The 22,556-nt window shown below is 42.9% G+C and overlaps 1 protein-coding gene across 1 annotated transcript in view; it reads right to left on the bottom strand.

Moving 5' to 3' along the window:
- LOC112228507 (VPS37D subunit of ESCRT-I) overlaps positions 1-22,556 on the bottom strand; it is a 48,058-nt gene that overhangs the window by 11,787 nt on the left and 13,715 nt on the right. The gene's annotated exons all lie outside the window — the stretch shown is intronic.

Raw genomic sequence — 22,556 nt, 5'->3', positions numbered from 1 at the left:
CCAATGAGAGAAGGTCAAAAGTGATTCCCTAAAAGCTATCTGGGTTTAAACCTCTTCTATTGTACAGAAAGTCAATCAATCACATTTACAGTGGAGCAAAAAAGTATTTAGTCAGACACCAATTGTGCAAGTTCTCCCACTTAAAAAGATGAGAGAGGCCTGTAATTTTCATCATAGGTACACTTCAACTATGACAGACAAAATAAGAGAAAAAAATCCAGAAAATCACATTGTAGGATTTTTAATGAATTTATTTGCAAATTATGGTGGAAAATACGTATTTGGTCACCTACAAACAAGCAAGATTTCTGGCTCCACAGACCTGTAACTTCTTCTTTAAGAGGCTCCTCTGTCCTCCACTCGTTACCTGTATTAATGGCACCTGTTTGAACTTGTTATCAGTATAAAAGACACCTGTCCACAACCTCAAAGAGTCACACTCCAAACTCCACTATGGCCAAGACCAAAGAGCTGTCAAAGGACACCAGAAACAAAATTGTAGACCTGCACCAGGCTGGGAAGACTGAATCTGCAATAGGTAAGCAGCTTGGTTTGAAGAAATCAACTGTGGGAGCAATTATTAGGAAATGGAAGACATACAAGACCACTGATAATCTCCCTCGATCTGGGGCTCCACGCAAGATCTCACCCCGCGGGGTCAACAATAATCACAAGAACGGTGAGCAAAAATCTCAGAACCACACGGGGGGACCTAGTGAATGACCTGCAGAGAGCTGGGACCAAAGTAACAAAGCCTACCATCAGTAACACACTACGCCGTCAGGGACTCAAATCCTGCAGTGCTAGACGTGTCCCCCTGCTTAAGCCAGTACATGTCCAGGCCCGTCTGACGTTTGCTAGAGAGCATTTGGATGATCCAGAAGAAGATCGTGAGAATGTCATATGGTCAGATGAAACCAAAATATAACTTTTTGGTAAAAACTAAACTCGTCGTGTTTGGAGGACAAAGAATGCTGAGTTGCATCCAATGAACACCATACCTACTGTGAAGCATGGGGGTGGAAACATCATGCTTTGTGGCTGTTTTTCTGCAAAGGGACCAGGACGACTGATCCGTGTAAAGGAAAGAATGAATGGGGCCATTTATCGTGAGATTTTGAGTGAAAACCTCCTTCCATCAGCAAGGGCATTGAAGATGAAACGTGGCTGGGTCTTTCAGCATGACAATGATCCCAAACACACCGCCCGGGCAACGAAGGAGTGGCTTCGTAAGAAGCATTTCAAGGTCCTGGAGTGGCCTAGCCAGTCTCCAGATCTCAACCCCATAGAACATCTTTGGAGGGAGTTGAAAGTCCGTGTTGCCCAGCAACAGCCCCAAAACATCACTGCTCTAGAGGAGATCTGCATGGAGGAATGGGCCAAAATACCAGCAACAGTGTGTGAAAACCTTGTGAAGACTTACAGAAAACATTTGACCTCTGTCATTACCAACAAAGGGTATATAACAAAGTATTGAGATAAACTTTTGTTATTGACCAAATACTTATTTTCCACCATAATTTGCAAATAAATTCATTAAAAATCCTACAATGTGATTTTCTGGATTTCTTTTCTCATTTTGTCTGTCATAGTTGAAGTGTACCTATGATGAAAATTACAGGCCTCTCTCATCTTTTTAAGTGGGAGAACTTGCACAATTGGTGGCTGACTAAATACTTTTTTGCCCCACTGTATGTGACAGGGTCTACAGTCAATCACGGATTGGAGAATAAGAGCACCTCCTCCCAGCTGCCCACTGCTCTGAGGCTAAGAAACACTGTCACCACCGATAAATCCACTATAATTGAGAATTTCAATAAGCATTTCTCTACGGCTGGGCATGCTTTCCACCTGGCTGCCCCTACCCCGGTCAACTGCCCGGCACCCTCCACAGCAACCCGCCCTACCATTTCTCCTTTACCCAAATCCAGATAGCTGATGTTCTGAAAGAGCTGCAAAATCTGGACCCCTACAAATCAGCCAGGCTAGACGATCTGGATTGTCTAGCCTGTTACAAACCCTATTACTAGCCTGTTCAACCTCTCTTTTGTATCGTCTGAGATTCCCAAAGATTGGAAAGCTGCCGCGGTCATCCCCCTCTTCAAAGGGGGTGACACTAGACTGAAACTGCTACAGACCTATATCTATCCTACCCTGTCTTTCCAAGGTCTTCGAAAGCCAAGTTAACAAAACAGATTACCGACCATTTCGAATCCCACCGTACCTTCTCCACTATGCAATCTGGTTTCAGAGCTGGTCATGGGTGCACGTCAGCCACGCTCAAGGTCCTAAACGACATCATAACCGCCATCGATAAGAGACATTACTGTGCAGCAGGATTCATCGACCTGGCCAAGGCTTTCGACTCTGTCAATCACCACATTCTTATTGGCAGACTCGACAGCCTTGGTTTCTCAAATGATTGCCTCGCCTGGTTTATCAAATACTTCTCTGATAGAATTCAGTGTGTCAAATCGGAGGGCCTGTTGTCCGGACCTCTGGCAGTCTCTATGGGGGTGCCACAGGGTTCAATCCTCTGGCCGACTCTCTTCTCTGTATACATCAATGATGTTGCTCTTGCTGCTGGTGATTCTCTGGTACACCTCTACGCAGACGACACCATTCTGTATACTTCTGGCCCCTCTTTGGACACTGTGTGAACTAGCCTCCAGACGAGCTTCAATGCCAAACAACTCTCCTTCTGTGGCCTCCAACTGCTCTTAAACGCAGGGAAAACTAAATGCATGCTATACAACCGATCCCTGCCTCACCTGCTCGCCTGTCCAGCATCACTACTCTGGACGTCTCTGACTTAGAACACGTGGACAACTACAAATACCTAGGTGTCTGGTTAGACTGTAGACTCACATTCAGCATCTCCAATCCAAAATTAAATCTAGAATTGGAATCGCAACAAAGCATCCTTCACTCATGCTGCCAAACATACCCTCGTAAAACTGACCATCCTACCGATCCTCGACTTCGGTGATGTCATCTACAAAATAGCCTCCAACACTCTACTCAACAAACCGGATGCAGTCTATCACAGTGCCATCTGTTTTGTCAGCAAAGCCCCATACACAACCCACCATTGCGACCTGTACGCTCTCGTTGGTTGGCCCTCGCTTCATACTCGTCGCCAAACCCACTGCTAAATGACTACCGTTATCTACAAGTCTCTGGTCGGTAAAGCCCCGCCTTATCTCAGCTCACTGGTCACCATAGCAGCACCCACTCATAGCACGCGCTCCAGCAGGTATATCTCACTGGTCACCCCCAAAGCCAATTCCTCCTTTGGTCGTCTTTCCTTCCAGTTCTCTGCTGCCAGAACGAACGGCAAAAATCTCTGAAGTTGGAGACTCATATCTCCCTCACTAGCTTTAAGCACCAGCTGTCAGAGCAGCTCACAGATCACTGCACCTGTACATAGCCAGTCTGTGAAAAGCCCATCTATCTACCTACCTCATCCCCATACAGTATTTATTTATCTTGCTCCTTTGCACCCCAGTATCTCTACTTGCACATTCATCTTCTGCACATCTACCATTCCAGTGTTTCAAATGCTATATTGTAATTACTTCGCCACCATGGCCTATTTATTGACTTAACTCCCTTATTTTACCTCATTTCAACTCACTGTACATAGACATTTTGTTTTCTTTTGTTCCGCTGTATTATTTACTATGTTTTGTTTATTCCATGTGTAACTCTGTGTTGTTGTATGTGTCGAATTGCTATGCTTTATCTTGGCCAGGTCGCAGTTGCAAATGAGAACTTGTTCTCAACTAGCCTACCTGGTTAAATAAAGGTAAAAGAAAAGAAAAAACAAAAAGAAAACCAGCCCCGTCGCAGACATCGATGTCTTGCTCCCAGACAAACTAAACAACTTCTTTGCTCACTTTGAGGACAATACAGTGCCACTGACACAGCCTCCACCAAAACTTGCAGGCTCTCCTTCACCGCAGCCAACGTGAGTAAAACATTTAAATGTGTTAACCCTCGGCTAAGAAAGCTAAGGTAACTGAGCTAAATGACTACCGCTCCGTAGCACTCACTTCCATCATCATGAAGTTCTTTGAGAGACTAGTCAAGGATCATGTCACCTCCACCCTACCTGACACCCTAGACCCACTCCAATTTGCTTACCACCCCAATAGGTCCACAGACGACGCAATCGCAATCACACTACACACTGCCCTAACCCATCTGGACAAGAGGAAAACCTATGTAAGGATGCTGTTCATCGATTACAGCTCAGCATTTAACACCATAGTACCCTCCAAACTTGTCATCAAGCTCGAGACCCTAGGTCTCGACTCCGCCCTGTGCAACTGGGTCCTGGACTTTCTGACGGGCCGCCCTCAGGTGGTGAGTGTAGGTAACAACATCTCCACCCTGCTGATCCTCAACACTGGGGCCCCACAAGGGTGCGTTGTCAGCCCTCTCTTGTACTCCCTGTTCACCCATCACTGCTTGGCCATGCACGCCTCCAACTCAATCATCAAGTTTGCAGACGACAGTGGTAGGTTTGACATGATCGTGGACTTCAGGAAACAGCAGAGGGAGCACCCCCCTATCCACATTGACAGGACAGTAGTGGAGAAGGTGTACATTTTTAAGTTCCTCGGTGTACACATCACGGACAAACTGAAATGGTCCACCCACACAGACAGCGTGGTGAAGAAGGCACAACAGCGCCTCATCAACCTCAGGAGGCTAAAGAAATTTGTCTTGTCACCAAAAACACACAAACTTTTACAGATGCACAATCAAGAGCATCCTGTCGGGCTGTATCACCGCCTGGTACACAACCACAACTGTAAAGCTCTCCAGAGAGTAGTGAGGTCTGCACAACGCATCACTGAGGGCAAACTACCTGCCCTCCAGGACACCTACACCACCCGAAGTCACAGGAAGGCCAAAAAGATCATCAAGGACAACAACCACCCAAGCCACTGCCTGTTCACCCTGCTATCATCCAGAAGGTGAGTTCAGTACAAGTGAATCAAAGCTTGGACCGAGAAACTGAAAAACAGCTTCTATCTCAAGGCCATCAGACTGTTAAACAGCCATCACTATCATTGAGTGGCTGCTGCCACCATACGGACTCAAATCTCTAGCCACTTTAATAATTAAAAATCAGATGTAATAAATGTATCACTAGTCACTTTAAACAATGCCACTTTATATAATGTTTACATACCCTACATTACTCATCACATATGTACAGTTGAAGTCGGAAGTTGATATACACTTAGGATGGAGTCATTAAAACTAGTTTTTCAACCACTCCAAAAATTTCTTGTTAACAAATTATAGTTTTGGCAAGTCGGTTAGGACATCTACTTTGTGCATGACACAAGTCATTTTTCCAACAATAGTTTACAGATTATTTCACTTATAATTCACTGTACCACAATTCTAGTGGGTCAGAAGTTTACATACACTAAGTTGACTGTGCCTTCAAACAGGTTAGAAAAGTCCAGAAAATGATGTCATGGCTTTAGAAGCTTCTGATAGGCTAATTGACATAATTTGAGTCAATTGGAGGTGTACATGTGGATGTATTTCAAGGCTTACTTTCTAACGCAGTGCCTTTTTGCTTGACATCATGGGAAAATTAAAAAAAATCAGCCAAGAACTCAGAAAATAATTGTAGACCTCCACAAGTATGGTTCATCCTTGGGAGCAATTTCCAAATGCCTGAAGGTACTACGTTCATCTGTACAAACAATAGTACGCAAGTATAAACACCATAGGACCACGCAGCCGTCATACCGGTCAGGAAGGAGACACGTTCTGTCTCCTAGCAAGTATAAACACCATAGGACCACGCAGCCGTCATACCGGTCAGGAAGGAGACGCATTCTGTCTCCTAGAGATGAACGTACTTCTGTGCAGAAGTGCAAATAAATCCCAGAACAACAGCCAAAGACATTGTGAAGATGCTGGAGGAAACACGCACAAAAGTATCTATATCCACAGTAAACAAGTCCTATATCGACATAGCCTGATCAGCAAAGAAAAAGCCACTGCTCCAAAACTGCCATAAAAAAGACAGACTGGTTTGCAACTGCACACGGAGACAAAGATCATACTTTTTGGAGAAATGTACTCTGGTCTGATGAAACAAAAATAGAACAGTTTCGCCATAGTGACCATCCTAATGTTTGGAGGAAAAAGGGGGAGGCTTGCAAGCCGAAGAACACCATCCCAACCGTGATGCATGGGGGTGGTAGTATCATGTTGTGGTGGTGCTTTGCTGCAGGAGGGACTGGTGCACTTCACAAAATAGATGGCTTCATGAGGTAGGAAACTTATGTAGATATATTGAAGCAACATCTCAAGACATCAATCAGGAAACAAAAGCTTGGTTGCAAATGGGTCTTCCAAATGGATAATGACACCAAGCATACTTCCAAAGTTGTGGCAAAACACCTTAAGGACAACAAAGTCAAGGTACTGGAGTGGCCATCACAAAGCCCTGACCTCAATCCCATAGAAAATTTGTGGGCAGAACAGAAAAAGCATGTGCGAGCAAGAAGGCCTACAAACCTGACTCAGTTACACCAGCTCTGTCAGGAGGAATGGGCCAAAATTCGCCCAACTTATTGTGGGAAGCTTGTGGAAGGCTACCTGAAACGTTTGACCCAACTTAAACAATTTAAAGGCAATGCTACCAAATACTAATTGAGTGTATGTAAACTTCTGACCCACTGGGAATGTGATGAAAGAAATAAAAGCTGAAATATCATTCTCTCTACTATTATTCTGACATTTCACATTCTTAAAATAAAGTGTTGATACTAACTGACCTAAGACAGGGTATTTTTACTAGGATTAAATGTCAGGAATTGTAAAAAACTGAGTTTAAATGTATTTGGCTAACATGCTGACCAGACCGGACACGTCGCGTGCGCGAGCGTCGCAAAATAAATTGAGAAATCCATGTTATTCAATTATTGCACCCACACTGCTCGCGCGCGTCAACGAGCATCTGCGTTGCCAAGGGCTAAAATAGAAGTCATCCTATTTCTGATGCAGATCGCACTGAAAGTCCTGCCTCTCCCATCTCCTCATTGGTTTATAGAAGCAGGTGCCATTTCCTCATTGGTTATACCCACGTGGGTGATTGAAAGACGAAATGTTTTACCGGTTGTCGTGGTAAAAGTGTAGATGCCAATCACCATATAAGTTCAAAGATGAAAAGGCCTGGAAGGAGGAGAGATGACTAGAAAGGATTCGGTTGGCCGTTTTATGTGTGGATTAATTGTCGGAGTAGAAGACCTTGTGCATTTCAGGTAAAATAACAACTCAATGTTTATATCCCAGGACAAATTAGCTAGCAACAGCAAGCTAGCTAAATAGGACAAATTAGCTAGCAAGTGCATGTTAACTAGCCATACATGTTTAATGCTTTTCGACCTGTACCCAAATGAATGTAATTGGTTCAGAGTTTGTTTTGATATTTTAACCTGTGTGTCGTGATCGAAATAAATCGAAATAAATGTATGCACGATGGCGCACACGCGCAACCGGTTTTGGTTCCGTGTAAGGTGTATGTAAACTTCCAACTTCAACTGTATATACTGTACTCTATACCATCTATTGCGTATTGCCTATGCTGTACGGCCATCGCTCATCCATATATTTATATGTACATATTCTTATTAATTCCTTTACACCGGTGTGTATCAGGTAGTTGTTGTGAAATTGTTAGATTACTTGTTAGATTTTACTGAACGGTTGGAACTAGAAGCACAAGCATTTCGCTACACTCGCATTAACATCTGCTAACTATGTGTATGTGACCAATAAAATTGATTTGGATTTGATTTCATGTACAGTAAACTTGTACTGCACAAAAAATCCCCAGTAAATTACCCACCACCCTAATGTATGTATGAATGAGAAAGAAACAGTTTTTGCAGTGAGACAATCAGGAGACGTTGATCAGGAGACGTTGATCAGGAGACGTTGATCAGGAATAGACGACATCCATTGTACCATGACATCATAGACGGCCTTTGCTGGACTCTGTTTCTGTAACTCCTGGTGCAGTTTCTTTAAGTCATCCACCCACTGCATAATGTCAGTGTCCAAAGGATCCTCAGCTGTCTTTCTCGGGGAGATGGGGTGGAGATTGATGGAGTTGCATGGCAGAGGGCACAGATGCGCCTGGACAGTGGGTTGGGTGTTGGTGAGAAGGGCCTAGGTGTTAGAGAGAGGTGCCGGACAGGTGATGAACCAGACTGGGGGGGATGATGAATCAAGGGGCGATGAACCACCTGTAGATGGGCCCTCATCTCCATCTCTGGACTGTCCAAAACATCACCGCCATCCAACAAGTACAAGCACATGGCGAATACATTAGAATACAATGCAAGCAATCTTAAAATATCTCTATGGGCTCCATGTAGTTAAAATGGATTTCATAAAATGGATTTCTCCTGACCCCTCCTGTCTCAGCCTCCAGTATTTATGCTGCAGTAGTTTATGTGTCGGGGGGCTAGGGTCAGTTTGTTATATCTGGAGTACTTCTCCTGTCCTATCCGGTGTCCTGTGTGAATTTAAGTATGCTCTCTCTAATTCTCTCTTTCTCTCTCTTGGAGGACCTGTGCCCTAGGACCATGCCTCGGGACTACCTGGCATGATGACTCCTTGCTGTCCCCAGTCCACCTGGACGTGCTGCTGCTCCAGTTTCAACTGTTCTGCCTGTGATTATTATTATTTGACCATGCTGGTCATTTATGAACATTTGAACATCTTGGCCATGTTCTGTTATAATCTCCACCCGGCACAGCCAGAAGAGGACTGGCCACCCCACATAGCCTGGTTCCTCTCTAGGTTTCTTCCTAGGTTTTGGCCTTTCTAGGGAGTTTTTCCTAGCCACCGTGCTTCTACACCTGTAATGCTTGCTGTTTGGGGTTTTAGGCTGAGTTTCTGTACAGCACTTTGAGATATCAGCTGAAGGGCTATATAAATCAATTTGATTTGATTTGATAAACATCTCAATCTAATTAACACACACCATCTGTTTTCTGATGTTTGAACTTGCCATCATTATTATAACACAAGCATTGAATATATCCCACTCACAGTTTCCCCCATCCAGAAAAGAGCTGATGTCATATGTTCTAACTAGGTCTGCTAAACATAAGATCAGAAACACCCACACACATAATGTACAAAGGACTCGCTGCATAACGACTACATACTGTATCTGGCATATCGGTGTCTGTCTGACGATGTTTCACGTGAACACCATCTAGTTGTCTGAGAATCGGTGGGACATACACCACCAGCAGCCCCACTCCTCTTGCCAAATTCACTTTTCAGACTGTGAACATACCAGTTCCGAATCTTTCTACATGTTTCTTTGATATCAGTATCGGTGTTCAAATTCCGTGATATCTCCCTCCAGCTGTTGACTTTTGCTGGCTTGTCCGAATATAACCGCATCGAAGGGTTGTAAAGGTTCTCGTATTGCCTCATCGACTCGCACAGACGCTCCTCCAAACTGGACATAGACAAAATTGCACATAGCAAATCTCAAATTAAAAAGCATAAAAAAGGAAGCTTGCAAGTAGTAGAAGTGAAGTAGCAGACCATCTCTTCTGTGTTTACACCAGAAGGGATACCGGAAAATATATGACGTAGACACAGGGACGGGACTTACATTGCAAAACTAACTTAATACTGCCCCTCAGTATTCGCAAGGAATGATACGTCGGGTCTCAATTTCCAGGTATTACAAGGAACTGCCTCTTTTGTGGTGAAAAACGACACTGCAACACTGCGCTACGTCCCGTTGTCCCGTTTTTAAACATTTAAAAACATTGAGGTTTGCCCAAATGAAGAAAAACCTCTAGCTTTTCTCTCTCAGCCTGTCAACACAAGAAAGAGGCATCCTCATACAGCAAGGCTCCACTTCCATTGAATAATGTTTGCAGTGTCATCGGTAGGCCCCGGGGCAGGGGAATAAGGCAAACACAATCTATTAGCTCAACCCAGCTGATGAAAAATGGGGGCTTGTCCCTTGAAGTGTAGCTTTGCTGTTACTATGGAAACGTGTCATCATATTAACGTGCCCTCATTTGTTTACGGCCGCAGGGTAGTAAGTCGCCCAGGCAAGTTGGCCAGCGTAACCGTGGAGCAAAGAAAGGTCACGGTGATGACACTATCTTTCTGCACCACGGAGAGAAGCCCCCACCCTTGTATCTGGACAGATGGAGCTAAAAATGCAGGATAAGCAAAGACCAGCCCAACAGCTGTGGCAAACAGGCCTACTATTATTCAACAAATGCATAATAGCTAATTGTACACAGATCTCCTTGTTTGTCCAGCCAATTAGTGGTGTTTTCAGCATAGTTTTAGTTGAACATGTCTCTACAAGATGTTCCCTTTAACATGTCACTTCAGTTGACCTATCATAATGGATTTAGCATGCTAATGATTTATACAGAGCACCACAGGCAGTGTTCACACAAAAACAACAAACCATAGTAAACATTCCAATAACAAGCCCATGACAACTCTGCACCTACGCCTCCATTCATGTCTCCATTGCCTGAACATGAATAATCCAAACCAACATTAAAGCCTCTTCTGGCAAGAGCTGTGTGAACATGTACCTTCAAATACGTGAGAACCATGCATGTGGGAAATCGTGATGAGTGTCACGTGCATGACCTGTGCTACAGATGTTGGGGTGTAATGGGAGGAGACAGACATCCAAACACTACAGGAGCAGCTGCATGTGACCTACATTGAGGGCAGAAATAATTCAGCAGGCCTGAAGGCTAACTGGCTAACACAATAGCACTAGCGGTAGCGGGTCCACCTCTGGGGGAAATGGGGGGGGGGCAACACCACCCCATCCTCTGGGAGTGGCGGTTGGCGTGCTGACACCCACAGCAGAGGATTTAGGATTTTGCACATTTGAAAAATAGTATGTAGTACATTCCAATCACTTCCTTGGACTCCTTCAGTAAAACATACAGTATAAAGGTCTGTTCTCCAAGCAAGCCAACAGAAAGAAGACCGATTTTATGATTGAACTGCAGCTGACATTGTCTCTTGTCAATGGCTATTAGATAGCATTACTGCTGACTGGTATGCCTGCAGCACTGCATATAGACACCAATGCAAGGACCAGGCTGTATCACATTTGGCTGTAATTGGGAGTCCCATAGTGCGGTGCACAATTTGCCCAGCGTCGTCCTGGTTTGGCCGGGGTAGGCCGTCATTGTAAATAAGAATGTGTTCTTGCCTAGTTAAATAAAAATAAATGGACATGTGTCCACAGGAATGAACTTTTTCCAATGGTAGTGTCCTATCAAATTAATATGGGAATTCATATTAAGACATCTAACGTGGAAGTTCATACTGTTGTATACTGATGCTATGCAAATAGGTCATAGTATCACAGATGGGGTGTCGCAGGGCTTGGTGTATTAGAGCCCTCAAATTAGCCAGTGGGTCAGCAGTAAATTATAACTCTGCAGGACCCTGGCCTGGTTTAGATGCCTACATAGCACAACATGTCTTCTCTCTCAAATTAGGTCAGGATGAAAAAGACAAAGCACGCAAGCTCCTAGACCATTTTATTCAGCGAAATGAAAGCCCTCTCCCTCAGACACACGCACACACTCTTCCTGTCATAACAGTGGGTGTTCTCTTTGGTATGTGGAGATACTGTAAATACTGCGGTCTGCTGCTGCTCCTCTTGAATGGGGATGATAAAATGAGCTTGATGGGCTTCACACAAAGAGACACACAGTGATGTTTCCTGAATGTGTCACCCTGTCTCTTTGCAATGTTTCAAGCTTTTTATAACATAAAGGCACTGTGCTGACATCTGCTATGCCTCCCTCTGACAAGTTTGGTAGAGTTCCCAGAAATCTTTTAGGATGTAGATGAGGCGGATAAAATGCATACCTGGGGCCTCATTTATAAACAGTACGTACAGTTGAAGTCAGAAGTTTACATACACCTTAGCCAAATACAAGTGAACTCAGTTTTTCACAATTCCTGACATTTAATCCTAGTAAAAATTCCCTGTCTTAGGTCAGTTAGAATCACCACTTAATTTTAAGAATGTAAAAAAATTAATAATAATAGAGAGAATGATTTATTTCAGCTTTTATTTCTTTCATCACATTCCCAGTGTGACGATCGTCTGAAGAAGTAGACCAAGGTGCAGCGTGGTAAGTGTTCATGATCTTTAATACTCAGAACACCAAACAAAAACAACAAAAGGAATAACGAACGTTACGTTCTGCCGGCTTCACAGAGCTAACAAAAAACAAGATCCCACCAACAGGCTACCTCAGTATGATTCCCAATCAGAGACAACGATAGACAGCTGCCTCTGATTGGGAACCACACTCTGCCAAAACCAAAGAAATACAAAACATAGAATGCCCACCCCACATCACACCCTGACCTCATCAAATAGAGAAATGAAACGGCTCTCTAAGGTCAGGGCGTGACAGTACCCCCCCTCCCCCCCAAAGGTGCAGCCTCCCGGCCGCAAACCTGAATCTATAGGTTCCGGGAGGGCATCTATCCTTGGCGGCGGCTCCGGTTCGGGGCGAGGGTCCCCAGTCCTGCTCCGGTTCCCCCCAACTTGGTGGCACCTCTGATGCGGGGACCCTCGTCGCTGGCCCCGGACTGGGGACCCTCGCCGCAGGCCCCGGACTGGGGACCCTTGCCGCAGGCCCCGGACTGGGGACCCTTGCCGCAGGCCCCGGACTGGAGACCGTCGCCGCAGGCCCCGGACTGGGGACCCTTGCCGCAGGCCCCGGACTGGGGACCCTTGCCGCAGGCCCCGGACTGGGGACCGTCGCCGCAGGCCCCGGACTGGAGACCGTCGCCGGAGGCTTCGGACTGGAGACCGTCGCTGGAGGCTCCGGACTGGGGACCGTCGCTGGTGGCTCCAGACTGGAGACCGTCGCTGGAGGCTCCGTGCCATGGATCCTTACTGCAGGCTCTGGGCCATGGATCATCACTGGAGGCTTCGTGCCATGGATCATCACTAGAGGCTTCGTGCCATGGATCATCACTGGAGGATTCCGTACTGGAGTTCTGGAGCATAGAGCTGGTTCCAAAGAGTACAATCTTTGTACCCATGTGCAGTTGCAAACCGTAGTCTAGCTTTTTTATGCCGGTTTTGGAGCTGTGGCTTCTTCCTTGCTGAGTGGCCTTTCAGGTTATGTCGATATAGGACTTGTTTTACTGTGGATATAGATACTTTTGGACCTGTTTCCTCCAGCATCTTCACAAGGTCCTTTGCTGATGTTCTGGAATTTATTTGCACTTTTCGCACCAAAGTACGTTCATCTCTAGGGGACAGAACGCGTCTCCTTCCTGAGCGGTATGGCGGCTGTGTGGTCCCATGGTGTTTATTCTTGCATACTATTATTTGTACAGATGAACGTGGTACCTTCAGGTGTTTGGAAAATGCTCCCAAGAATGAACCATACTTGTGGAGGTCTACAATTATTTTCTGAGGTCTTGGCTGATTTCTTTTGATTTTCCCATGATGTCAAGCAAAGAGGCACGGAGTTTGAAGGTAGGCCTTGAAATACATCCACAGGTACACCTCCACTTGACTCAAATGATGTCAATTAGCCTATCAGAAGCTTCTAAAGCCATGACATAATTTTCTGGAATTTTACAAGTTGTTTACAGGCACAGTCAACTTAGTGTATGTAAACTTCTGATCCACTGGAATTGTGATACAGTGAATTATAAGTGAAATAATTTGTCTGTAAACAATTGTTGGAAAAATTACTTGTGTCATGCAGAAAGTAGATGTCCTAACCGACTTGCCAAGACTATAGTTTGTTAACAAGAAATTTGTGGAGTGGTTGAAAAATGAGTTTTAATGACTCCAACCTAAGTGTATGTAATATTCCAACTTCAAATGTATATATATATATATAATTATCCAAAAAATATATGGGGGATTGGAAATGATGCAGACAATTACATTGATGGAAGCAACAATCTATCCGCAACTGTCACGTTCGTCGTAACGATGAGACCAAGCGCCGCGTGATTTGAATACATTCTTCTTTATATACGAAGAACACTAAACAAACTAACAAAATGAATGTGACGCTAATAATAACGAGTGCTGACATGCAACTACACATAGACAATAACCCACAAAACCAAAATGGAAAATGGCAACCTAAATAGGATCCCCAATCAGAGACAACAATAAACTGCTGTCCCTGATTGGGAACCAATTCAGGCCACCATAGACCTACATTTACCTAGACAATACCAAAGCCCATAGATATACAAAAAACCATAGACAAGACAAAAACACACATACCACCCTCATCACACCCTGACCTAACCAAAATAATAAAGAAAACAAAGATAACTTAGGTCAGGGCGTGACAGCAATATTAAAGCTGATCCACCCCCTAAAAAAAATAACATACAAGTGAGTTCGTCAAATTTCTGCCTTGCTAGAGCTACCCTGGTCAACTGTAAGTGCTGTTATTGTGAAGTGAAAACATCTAGGAGCAACAACGGCTCAGCCATGAAGTGGTAGGCCACACAAGCTCACAGGATGGGACCACCGAAATTGTCTGTCCTCGATTGCAACACTTACTACCGAGTTCCAAACTGCCTCTGGAAGCAACGTCAGCACTAGAACTGTTCGTCAGGAGCTTCATGATATTAGTTTCCGTGGCCGAGCAGCCACACACAAGCCTAAGATCACCATGCGCAATGCCAAGCGTCGGCTGGAGTGGTGTAAAGCTCACCACCACATCTGCTAACCATGTGTATGTGATCAATAAAGTTGTATTTTATTTAACCTTTGGACTCTGGAGCAGTGGAAACACGTTCTCTGGAGTGATGATTCACGCAGTCTTTACTGTTTACTGTTTCAGCATCACAATGCCCTGTGCACAAGTGAGGTCCGTACAGAAATGGTTTGTCAAGATCGGTGTGGAAGAACTTGACTGGCCTTCACAGAGCCCTGACCTCAACCTCAACGAACCACCTTTGGGATAAATTGGAACACCGACTGCGAGCCAGGCCTAATCACCCAACATCAGTGCCTGACCTCACTAATGCTCTTGTGGTTGAATAGAAGCAAGTCCCCATAGCAATGTTATAACATCTAGTGGAAAGCCTTCCCAGAAGAGTTGAGGCTGTTATAGCAGCAATGGTGGGACCAACTTCATATTAATGCCTATCATTTTGGAATGAGTTGTTTGATGAGCAGGTGTCCACATACATACTTTTGGTCATGTAGTGTATGTTACCACTGTAGCTTACTGTAATTTAAATTTGTTTTTGACTAGCCTAGACAATGTTTCATAATTCGCAGGGGGAAAAGGTTGGGGGAAAAGTCAAAGCAAAACATTGTTGGATTCAAACATTCTGCTGACAGGTTTGCTATTGTTTTCTCTTTCATTAAATGTCACATAACTTTGCCAAATACAGCATCAATTACTGCAAAAATAGTTGACAGTATGCCTATGGGTGGGCTACAGTATTGTTGTGTGATAGGAGCGCAAAATCATCAACTTTATCTCAGAGCCTATACCAAAGCAGGATATAGAAACACAACAATCTACAATCTATTGATGAACAAAATATTGAACAACAATTTGTCCTCTTGCATAGAAGTGTGTAGCCTACTTTTAAATTGTTTCCAATATGCAATCAATCTTTCAGAATGCATGGACAGGCACTCGCTATAGGCAGCATGCATGTTTAGTTGGAAAAGTTCACAGTAAAATATCTAAATGTTCACCCAAACCTCTGCAGAAATGTGATCAAATATGCCATTGCTCTTTCTTTTACAAACTGCAGTGGTCCAATTCCAATAGTGCCAAATTATACAGAAAATAGAGGGTGTTATTGTCACCATAAAAGGTGAATGGAGGGTGTTTTCCAGGCAAAGTTTTAATGCTTGTTCACATGTAACAGATGTCCAGCATAGACAAGGAGACTGGTCTCGGCACCAGTGTAAGTAACTCTTGCGTTATGTTTTTAAAGAAAGGATTGTCCAGCCAGCGATCCCAGTTGATTGGTGTTTATTCTGACGATGGACACAAGGAAGCACATTAGACGTGCAGGAGAACAGTATGTTGATGGCTGTAGATTCTTGATTTGGCAGGTAGCCTAGCGGTTAAGGGTGTTGGGCCAAAAACCGAAAGTTTGTTGGTTCAAATCCCAGAGCAGACTCGATGAAAAATGTGCCCTTGAGCAAGGCACTTCACGCTAATTGCACCTGTAAGTCGCTGTGGATAAGAGCGTCTGTTAAATGACTATATATGAAATGTAGTGTGAAAATCATTGTGAATTAGCAGGGAGTTATTGCGGCCATTACAATTAGAGCATGCAAGCTAAATATTCAGTCATGTCGAAGTGGAAGAAAAATTCTAACATTTATTTACATTTTTTATTTATTTATTATATCTTGATTAGATTAACCCCCTGAGTGAATACATGTTAGAATCACCATTGGCAGAGATTACAGCTGTGAGTCTTTCTGGGTAACTCCCTAAGAGCTTTCCACACCTGGATTGCGCAACATTTGCCCATTTTATAATTTTTCATGCTCTGTCAATTTGCTTGTTGATCATTGCTAAACAACTATTTTCCGGTCTTGCCATAGATTTTCAATCAGATTTAAGTAAAAAACGTTAACTCAGTCACTCAGTTGGTAACCAACTCCAGTGTAGATTTGGCCTTGTGTTTTAGGTTATTGTCCTGCTGAAAGGTGAATTTATCTCCCAGTGGAAAGCAAACTGAACCAGGTTTTCCAGCCATTAAACTCTGTATCTGTTTTAGTCACCATTGGCCTCATGGTGAAATCCCTGAGCGGTTTTCTTCCTCTCCGATAACTGAGTTAGGAGGGACGCCTGTATCTTTGCAGTGACTGGGTGTATTGATACACCATCCAAAGTGTAATTTCACCATGCTCAAAGGGATATGCAATGTCTGTTTTTATTTTACCCATCGACTAATAGGTGCCCTTCTTTGCAAGGCATTGGAAAACCTCCCTGGTCTTTGTAGTTGAATCTGTGTTTGAAATTCACTGCTTGACTGAGGGACCTTACAGATAATTGTATGTGTGGGGTACAGAGATGAGGTAGTCATTCAAAAAGCATGTTAAAAACTATTATTTAACACATAGTCCATGCAACTTATTATGTGAGTTGTTAAGCAAATGTTTTACTCCTGAACGTGTTTAGGCTTACCATAACAAATGAGTTGAATACTTATTGACTGAAGACATTTCAGCTTTTCATTTCGAATGAATTTGTACAAATTATGGGGTATTGTGTGTAGGCCAGTGACAAAAAAAAATCTAAATCAGTGGAGGCTCCTGTCACGACTCCCGCCGAAGTCGGTCCCTCTCCTTGTTCGGGTGGCGTTCTGATTTACACCTGATTTACATCCCCTCATTACTCTGTGTATATTATCCGTCCTCCCTCTGGGTACACTGACTTCAATACAAAACCTAGGAGGCTCATGGTTCTCACCCCCTTCCTTAGACTTACACAGTAATTATGACAACTTCTGGAGGATGTCCTCTAACCTATCAGAGTTCTTGCAGCATGAACTGAAATGTTGTCCACCCAATCAAAGAATCAGAGAATGAATCTAGTACTGAAGTACATTTACATTTAATCTAGTTTAATCTAGTACATTTATGCAGTGCATAAAATGTGGGGAGTAGTTAATAGTTGAACAGTTTTGAACAAATGTATTCATTTAAAAATGAAGAAGAAACCAGAGAGAGAGAGCTAGCTATATTTAGTTTTTTTTAAACTTTCACTTAGCTATGCAGCTAACTAGTTCACCCTACTCAAACACCCAGCTCAAACAGAAAGTGATGCTATGTTTGCTAGGTGGTTATGGCCATTCAACACTAGAACTCTTCCAAGTAAAGGTAAACTTTTGGTTTTATTAACCTTTCTAGGGCAGGCTAGCGGAACCCCTCGACAACATTCAGGTGAAAAGGCAGCGCACGAAATTCAAAAATATTTTTTTGAAATATGTAACTTTCACACATTAACAAGTCCAATACAGCAAATGAAAGATAAACATCTTGTTAATCTACCCATCGTTTCCGATTTCAAAAATGCTTTACAGCGAAAGCACAACATATGATTATGTTAGGTCATAGCCAAGTCAAAAAAACACAGCCATTTTTCCAGCCAAAGATAGGAGTCACAAAAAGCAGAAATATAGATCAAATTAATTGTGAAGACTTACAGAAAACATTTGACCTCTGTCATTGCCAACAAAGGGTATATAACAAAGTATTGAGATAAACTTTTGTTATTGACCAAATACTTATTTTCCACCATAATTTGCAAATAAATTCATAAAAAATCCTACAATGTGATTTTCTGGATTTTTTTCTCATTTTGTCTGTCAAAGTTGAAGTGTACCTATGATGAAAATTACAGGCCTCTCTCATCTTTTAAAGTGGGAGAACTTGCACAATTGGTGGCTGACTAAATACTTTTTTGCCCCACTGTAAATACATATTTCTGAGGTGTCAAGTGGACACATAACCCACCATGTTACACACACGCACAGCAGTTTTACAACAGGTCTGATTTAGAACGGAAAACATGCGTAGCCTATGTATGGCATGCGCCAAGTTTATAAATCTCAATATTTTTAGATGTACGTATTCTTTTCAGAAATGGCGCAAGCAGATATTTAGTGTGAAACTTACGAAACGGTTATAAATGAGGCCCCAGCATCTTGTGTAATGAGATTTGTACAGAATGGTTTCTCAGCTCTCCTCAAATCCAAGAAGAGTGTGTGTGTGCAGAGGAGGTTAGAGCAGTGCTAGCACTCCGGATTGGAGCCGAGTGGCTTCATCTTTACTTTACCACAGTCTGACAATAGCAACACCGTTAGCATCTTCTAGTGCCTTCAGCAGCTAACGATAACTGTTTCTCTACATCAGCAAAAAATAACATGAGAATTCAAAACACAAATCCAGCAAGATTGATTACAACTTCAGGCGAGTTGAAAGGTGAAGGATTTTGTCTCTAGATATCTTCCAACAATGTGTGCTTTCACAGCTCACCACTATATCACATTTGTTGGGTATTTTTATTTTCTCCTTACAGCTCCCCCAAAAATTTGACATCAAGCATATAATTTCACAATCTCTTTATGACAACTTGGCAGTATACAGCAGGCCTACACTGTGTGAGGTAATGGAGGTAAAGCTCCTTACATAGGCCAATGCTAACATGTTTAATTAGGCCAATGCTAACATGTTTAATTAGGCCAATGCTAACATGTTTAATTAGGCCAATGCTAACATGTTTAATTAGGCCAATGCTAACATGTTTAATTAGGCCAATGCTAACATGTTTAATTAGGCCAATGCTAACATGTTTAATTATCCGCCCCCACCCACCCACCACCGTCAGATTTAACAGATCTCGAAAAGGTCAAGGTCATGGGAAGAATTTAGTTAAATATGGGTGCGGGCAAAAAAAATCCTTGTTCAGACCACTGAAGGTCTCCTCATGCTGCAGAGATTACTCTCTCTCTTGTACAAAGCTGTGTGTGTGTGTGTGAAACTATGGGTACACAATTCCCATTGGAATGTGCAATGTTGAGAAAAACTGTTTTCCCTTTGTTACATAACTACTTTATGTATCATTTGTTACACATAAGTGAGGGCTGTCTTTGTCTATCTGGCAGTTGTGGTTTGATTCCCAGGGGGATTGAGTACAAAAGCCTGCAAAGGGCCCCATTCTCCCCCCATGTGGTAAGGTCTGTGTAAGGGGAGTTCAGTAGCCTTAATCCAACTTTGATAACTACCCCCACCAACACACATACCGAAATGAAACTGACTTAATTACTGACTCCCACCAGTCACAGTGCAATCTCACACCCTAGCACTAAAGTGGCTGGCTTCCAATCAGTCTGAATCCGTGGGAGTGTAAGCGGCCAATAAAATCCTTGTGCTTCATGGTCACTCAGAGAAGTGGGCTTTGTTTGTCTTGGTGCTTCTTTTCACGTTTGCATGTATAATGACGTGATTTATTGTAATAGTTTCAGATGTATCTCAAGTCACACTGAAAGATATCTGTGGGTGGGAAGAGCCCACGTTGTAGATAGATCAGGGGGGCATACTTTTCTGCAGCAGTCCCATTCTGTGTACATTCAATGTGGGCGGAAGCATCGACCACAGGTTTCTTTCTGTGTGTTCTGAAGAGAGGAGGTGACGTCAGAAACACATGCCGTCTATAGAGAAAAATAAGATACTCTAAATACATAGATCAGATTTGTTGCCTACTTTCTGTCAGAAGTTAGAGCCCAAACGTGTGCAAACAAAATTCACAACTCAAAGGAAAACAGCTCTGAATTCACCTTCTGGGTATTTTGAATCCCACAAATAAGCCTAAGCCTCAGAGCTGACAGTAATTTGAAACGAGGGGGAGAAATATATCTAAGCTTGGAAGTCAATACTACTGTTACCCTCTCACCAAGCTCGAATTTGACTCTCACGGCATTACTTAGAATATCTGAACAGCATGGGACATTAGGTGAGAAGGACATCTCCAATAAGAATCCCTATTGTAAACTCGCTAGGGTTGTAACGATGTGCGATGACAGTCAGGAAGCAAATTCAGGAGGTGTGTGTTTTAATAAGACAAACAGAATATAATACATAACAAGAAACACTAACAGCACACAGACATGACACTGGAACAGAAACAATAACACCTGGGGAAGGAACCAAAGGGAGTGACATATATATATATATATATATATATATATATATATATATAAGGACGGTAATCAGGGAGGTGATGGAGTCTAGGTAAGTCTGATGTCGCGCAGGTGCGAGTAACGATGGTGACAGGTGTGCACCATAACGAGCAGCCTGGTGACCTAGAGGCCGGAGAGGGAGCTCACGTGACAAGGGTGATGACAATTAGGGTATTAACTTCAGATAGACTGATTATAGATTTATGTTATTATATAAGGATATGCTTTCCCATGCATTAAATGACACTGAAACAGTAAATGACTCCACCGATGCAACAGATATAAGGATCAAGATGTATATTACCAACTTTTCAATGTACCACATCAACATAAATAAAAAATAATGAACCCCAATGAGTTGTGCACAACCCATGTCCAAATTACTTGCAAGCTTGCTTAAACCCGTTGGAGCGTGTTGGAGCTATAAAAAAAAATGACTGCACACAAAGTCCCGAAGCACCCCACCGTTGTGGTTACTCACTACTTGTAGACATTTCCTCAGTGAAGTAACTTATAGCAGTTCCGTGCAGGTGTCACAAGATCCACAGCAAGCACAGCTATCAATGCAGACAGTACTCCTTAGCAGCAACAGATATCCCATAGAAACATGAACTCGTTAATCTTCCACAAGCAATTCTCTCCAAGTCTCGCACGTTGCTAGGCTGACCTCGAGCTGTCAAATACCTCCGCGATGAGACGGCACATCGGTAGATTCAGTCTCTACTAAGTCTTTCTTAACAAAATAATAACTCTATTATAAAATCATATCAGTATTTCCCTTCAAAACTCAGTAGATGTGGGTTTTGTTATACTTTTATTATCATCTTTTATAGTTTTTCTTCACCAACACTGATGTCTCTTTCCCCCAGGCCTCCTGTTAACGAGGTCAACTCTCCCATTGGCCACAGCTTAACAATCTACCTTATTAGTCAAAATTTTAACTTAAAAGTAAACCAACCTATTCACTTGTACATTAAATAAATATTTATTCAGAAGAAATGAATTAACAACATTACAATTCAGGAGCAATTCGATCACTTTTTAAATCTAATACCAATTAATTATAACAAATAAACTCTATACCTGGTTTTAACAAGGTTATTACATTACTAATTATCAATTGTGGGAACAAGCTGAAAATAATAGAATGTGAGCTGGTGGTGGGAAGTTGATGTGACAAGTGACAGACAAACAGACAAAGGCTGCAGGTCCACCTGTGACCACAGCAACCTTGACCACATTCCGCACTTGATGTCTTCCATCTCTAAGCAAGCTGCATTACGCAATACACACAATACGTTGAGCCAGAACACAGTGTAACTCTTCTGCGATTTCTTGTCTCAGGAATTCTTCCTTTTTTTCACCTTTTTCCCTCTCCTCTGGCCAAACGAGAATCAGATGTTTTGTGGAGGAAGGACAGACTCCCAACCATCCTGCTTTGTTGGTGCAGCTGGAGTGTTGGTACAGTATGTGTGTGTGGTGACAAGAAGGTGAACATTCCACCCTCCTTCCATCATTGGACAGCTGCTAAGGCTGTAGATGGGGATAAAAGGGGAGGAACGATTGGCTTCAAAACATGCCTGTTGTACATGAGGGTTCATTTAAATCGGGTGCTTTTGAGATTTCCTCTGTAAATAATATGGATAAATTCGTCAAAACATCAAAATAGGTGTTCGGCAATTTAACTGATTTAAACATTTGTGGATCTGAGCAGCACCTGCTTTATCACCAATTGAGGAAAAAGTAACATATTTCTGAGT

Source organism: Oncorhynchus tshawytscha, linkage group LG30 (genome assembly GCF_018296145.1).
Source record: "Oncorhynchus tshawytscha isolate Ot180627B linkage group LG30, Otsh_v2.0, whole genome shotgun sequence".
Lineage (NCBI taxonomy): Eukaryota > Metazoa > Chordata > Actinopteri > Salmoniformes > Salmonidae > Oncorhynchus > Oncorhynchus tshawytscha.
The sequence above is the reverse complement of the archived record's forward strand: the minus strand, read 5'-3'. Positions and strand labels throughout refer to the sequence as shown.